The following is a 6,000-nucleotide window of genomic DNA, read 5'->3' on the forward strand; positions in this document are numbered from 1 at the left end:
AGAAGTGAATGTGAACAATTCCCGGTAGTGAGTCAATCACAGTCATTTCAAACACATGTCCCTGGAAGATTAACCTGCAGTAAATGTTTGGTGAATGTCAGATGCACCGCTTTATAAATATACTCCTTAGTTTTATCTGGCAGTGAGTGTCAGAAAAATGTTAAGACGTAATAGAGGGATATGGAAAAGAAACAAAAACATGTATGTCTAGCCTATAACACAATTTCCATGATAAGATCTAAAGATAAAATGTAATCTGATCAGAATGCAGAGTTTTGCTATTCTCTCTATAGAATTCAAGCTCATCCACCGCCTACCTTCTTTTCACTCTGTTTCAATGTTCCATTGCAGATCCTCCAATACTCCAAAATTCTTCACTAATCATTTTTCTGCCTTACCGAGATATAAACTAAGCAAAACTGACAAAGTACAGCAAAAGTAATTAGAAAGACAAAAAGATGATCTGGAGTTCCATTCTTCTCATTTAAAAGAGCACTCAAAACCCGTCTTTTCAAATTCGCTTCCATCTTCTTTTGTCTCTCAAACCCTCACTACTTCCCACCATTCCATATCCCCCTCGTATTGTATGCTACTTCCCCACCTCTTAGATTGTAAGCTCTTCGGGGCAGGGTCCTCTCCTGTGTCACTGTCTGTATCTGTCTGTCATTTGCAACCCCTATTTAATGTACAGCGCTATGTATTATGTTGGCACTATATAAATTCTGTTTATTATTATTATTAACAATAATAATATATAAAAAAATAATATTAGTACTTACTGGAGTGAGTCTTGTTGGAAGATGTGCCATTGTGGCGGTAACAGGATGTGAACCCACTTTTTGACAGGTTTGGCGAACTTTGTAAAGAATAATTATTTATTTACAATAGACACATCTTTTGATATGATATTAAACTCTTAGCAATATTATTTTTTAATTAGGCCTTTTGTATTAATGCATTTTATTCTAGCTTTCTAAATTACAGTGACCCATCTGCACTACAGGGTGCAATTATAGCTAACCATGTACGTATTCTACAAAAAAAGTAAAAAGTAACAAAGTAATAAGATTTAGCACATATTGGTAAAATATTATTTTATTTTTATTTTTTAATATTTATAATAATAAATATATTATTTTAATTGTAATTTTAAGCTGATTATATTATACATGATTTAATGACTATATGTATATTAAAAATAAAACATTAAAAGCCCTTTAAAATTAAGCAAGCACTCATCCTTTAGTACTAGCTACTGCAAATAAATCACACAAATATTCAAAACATAATGCCCAAGTAAGGAGGAAAACAGGTAGAGTGCTTATACTGGATGAATAATGCTCCATTTATGTGTCATGTGTTTGTAGTTAACAGTTCCTATTAATATATGTTAAAAGTAATAAAAACCTTGTTTGGATGTATAGTTTTGTAATCCACCAGGAAAGTAGGGGCAGCACTTTTGACTCTTTTATCTGACTTCTGATTAAAACCAACAGAGTCTCTGCAGTGATGATTAGTAGCCAGAGACCTCATGACCTGGGCTTGCTAATAAGTTATGGCAAAACAGAGATAATGTGATTTGGTATTGCTGATTTATACCCTACTGATGTCTGTGAAATCCAACAGGAGTTTTTTTTGTGCCAAAATATTTAGCCTCATAGTTTAAATACTAGAGTACCAACAATTAAAAAGTTCACATTTTAAATGACAGTTTAAATAAAATGTTGCTAGACAGGTGTAAAAAATACACCTAAGTTCTAATAATGAATTTGCAGTATATGAATGGATTTGGGAAGACAGGGAATGAATAGGTAAATATGTATTACATCTGTTGTATATTTTATAATACACAGTGTACTTTATGAGTGACACAACATTTTGCAATCTGAATATGGATTACATTACCATTTGCTTTGACTAAGCTTTTATAGATCCATTATGTCTATTAAAGTGCCAAACAGCCTAATACATAGTTGTACTACGTATATGTAAATTGTTCCACTTACAGTTGGATTGGGCCTGATTTCATGCTTGTACAATAATACACTGATTGTGTAGCAAGAACCAAATCCACAGCTGCATGCAGTGCAGGGGGTATGAGAGCATGCAGATATGACCGCTGTGACTACAGCATGTTTGCATACCCTTTGCTTCTAAATAGGTTTCAATTGGTAAATCAATGTGCATGTGTTAATTACCATTATGCTCTGACAGCATATGTCATATGTTTGACCTGTTGTTTCTTTTGGCATATTTGTTGTATATATATTTTGGAAGCCAATGGACACTAAAAATATGGAGCTTAAGCCAAGCTCCTGGTATATAGTTTAGAAAGTCCTAATCACCATTATACTGTGTGAAAAACATATTAAACAAATCTTTATAAAAAATGTTTTCATATGTAAAAAGAACTTCTAAAGCACTATGGGTTAGCTAAGGGGAAACACAGCAGAGCAAGCACCTTCTCAGACACAACTGTCTCTCACCAAATCTCAGTACAGAGCCATTTTAATCAGAGTTTAATCACTGGGCCTGATTTCTTAAAGCTCCCCATTGCTAGAGAGAACTTTTACCAGTGAAGCTGGGTGATCCAGCAAACCTTGAATGGATCTGGTCTGGGATTAAAAACATTTGCTAACCAATAGAAAATTACTTTAAAGAAATCCATTCTAGGTTTGCTGGACCACCCAGCTTCACTGATGAAAGTGTATGCTTTCCAGACCTGGAGAGATTTAATAAATCCGGGGCATCCAGCTCTGTATCTTTAAATAAGTTTCATTTTGACTAATCAATATTGCATGCATGTAATATCTTATTATTAAATAAGATATTACATGCATGCAATATTTTGTCTTTACAGTACTAATATAATAAAAACATTATTTAAAGCTTTTATTTTTGTCATGGTCATAATGAGGAAAGAAATAACAAATTTATATATAATACTGTATATATAATCTTATATGTAAATCAGAAAACTTTTATATAATATGCAAAAAAGTTACCACTGTTGCAATACATGTGTAAATATTTGATAGCAATATCTTTTCTTGGAAGCAGGAATATCTTGGATATTTTCTGTGTTTTTTTTTTTTTTAATTTCCTACCACCTTACCTAACAGTGATTTCCAGCACTATAGTTGTAGATGAAGATGAGCTGTAAGACACAAGCAGCAGACACATGGCTGTGAATAGAATTCCACATATTGTATGTGGGGGAGGTTGTCTGTCTTTTTGGGAACAACTTGAATTAGGCGCTAACCCCTGTTTATTATGAATAGAGTAACAGGCGTTAAAAGAAGAGTTCAAATAAGGGTCTTCAGACTATAACAAACCTGAGAAAAGCAAACACAATGTGGGTATATACCCTGTATTCAGTTCCTATGTCATCATAATAATTATTGCATACTAATAGTAATATATAGAAGGTTTCTGCAAAAATAAGCAACATGTAGGCTTCATGAGTCAATCTGTTCAAAATAATATTTCAGTTTGAGTAGACACTGAAACCACCCAACAGAGAAGGTCATGTGGGGGCCCCTAGGCAAGGATCCAGCTCACTGCCCTCAACTAGCCCCTAAAGCTGAGGGGTGCCTGGGGACGGGAGTGCACTTCTTACCTCCCTAAAGAGTATCCAGGCCTATGTTTTATATAGAGTGAGTGAGTGGAACAGACCGTGATTCTGAGATGTCCAAGTGATATACTTGTGTTGTAATTGTTACAGAAATACATACAGAGGGTTATTACATAACAAATGACCGGAAAAAGGAGCAGGTACAGGAGCCCTATAGAGACGTCCAATGGAAGTCAGATCTTTTGTGATCGTTACCAGTGTCAGATGAATGAACAAGCAAATGGAACCCCACTGCGCTCTTTTCATGAGGAGTAAACAGAGGTATTCTGCATTATGCTATACAGGTCAGTATTTCACCCGAGACAAGCATAACTATTCATCTTGGGGGACAATAATCTGACAATCCATTAATTTCCTTCACTGGTCATTGTGCTGCCTACCTGACAGTTATGTTATAAAAACGTGGTCATAAATTGCCACTTCCAGGATGTAATTTGCCCTCTACCCTAGGAGAAGTTGGATTTTTTATGAAACCATTCAACCTGGAACTTTAGTTGCCAAAAAGGATGTAAGACAATTATATAAAATGCAATGTCCACCTGTACTACTTCATTACACATACATTAAAAAACAGGTACAGCACTCAGGTGTTTTGCAAACAGTCATACATTCCTAATATGAAGAAAATGATGTCATTGCATATAGAGAGTATACCTATGTGCACAGAGTTTTAAATGTTCAAAATTATTGTTTATTTTTTGTATTTTATTTGTATTCTTGTTTGTACAAATTTTCAGAAAAAACACATTAAAAAGTATTAAAAAAACAAACAAACAAAAAACAGGTACATTTTTAAATGCAACACATCTTCTATTTGGCAGCCTAGGCATACTGTAAGAGATTATGATCTATACAAGCACCTGGCTGCAGCATATTCTTGTTTTTAAATAGTGATGGCTGTAGTGCACTAATGAAGGATATTAAAAAATAAAAAAAGGAAACTGAATTTATTGGGGGTTCTGAAGACTCAAACCCCCTAATGACGGAATAGTGGGCCACTTTTCCATAAAAATATTTTTTCAACGGGCGCTTGCACTATACAGCATGGATGAAGCTGCTGACATCACTGAAGATCACTTTTTGAGTACTGAATTCCAGGTATCTATTGAATCATTTCTGTAGCAAGATATATTTTGGTATTTTTTTTTTATGGTGATATTTTGCATTGCTATATGAAAGCCAATATGGTTAAGTGGTACTTGATACATTGGAATAGATTTGATACCAGGAATAGATTTCTTTTCATTTGCTATTAGCTATTAAATGTTTTAAATCCTGGACCACTGATGAAAGTATATCCTGCCCAGCCTTGGAGAGTTTTAATAAATCAGGTCCATTGGGTTAAATAACATCTGTAGGAAATGTAATGTAAGGGATAACTACACATAACACTGTTTTGGGAGATAAACAAACCGACTCTTATACCATTTAAATTTAGAATACAAAAAACAATGCCTGATGCAGCATCATTTAAGGCTCTCTACTTTGTAAATGGCCAGCACAGCAAGAAGCTGAGACACAACACTGGAACTGGTGACTAATATGCACTGTTCCAATGTGGCAGAGAGAAGTGTTTTACCATAGCAGCTCAACACAACTTACAGAGGACTTTGCAACTAAGGAAATCAGTGGCAGATGTAAAAAATATTAAGGGGGTTGAAAAGTGTTAAATTATAAGGTGCTCAGAATTGGGCTTTAAGAGTTATCACTTTATTGACACCATTAAGATGGCTATTTCCTTTTCAGACAAAACATCTGGATAAGTCACATTTTTCTTTAGGTTGATGAAAAGAAACTGTTTCTGTTCCTCTAGTAGCAAGAATAATATTTGAACTGGGAAATGTTATAGGAAATATATGCAGATCACTTGCTACATTGTTAGGGTCAATACCTTTTCCAGAATATATAGCATTTAATGCTTGTTTATTTTCCACTACTTGGGTTCATTCACTGATATTCCTAATATAGCTTTAGGGTCTTGAACATTATTATTCATGAACTTTGGGGATTTGGTACCATGTGAGTTGCACTTTGTTCTTCTTGCCATCTATTTGACTTCTGTACTAATTAGAGGTTGCCCTTATTTAATTTGGATATGCAGTCTTCTTTTGTTGATCTGTGGTCCAGATGTTTGGTATGCTTCATAGGGTGGTCATAAATAGCCAGATTATAGCTATCTATAGCCCCACTAGCAAATGCCTTCAGCAACTGGAGGTGTTTATTCTTTCTTGCATTGAATGAAGATGTACCCATAAATGGCCCCAGTACTTTGTTCCTTCATAGGAAAGATAAAAAGATGAAAAGTATGCAATTGGGGCGAATATCTGTCATCCCAAAACTAAGACAAGCTTCATCACTGGATTCAT

This window comes from Pyxicephalus adspersus, chromosome 4 (assembly GCF_032062135.1).
Source record: "Pyxicephalus adspersus chromosome 4, UCB_Pads_2.0, whole genome shotgun sequence".
NCBI lineage: Eukaryota > Metazoa > Chordata > Amphibia > Anura > Pyxicephalidae > Pyxicephalus > Pyxicephalus adspersus.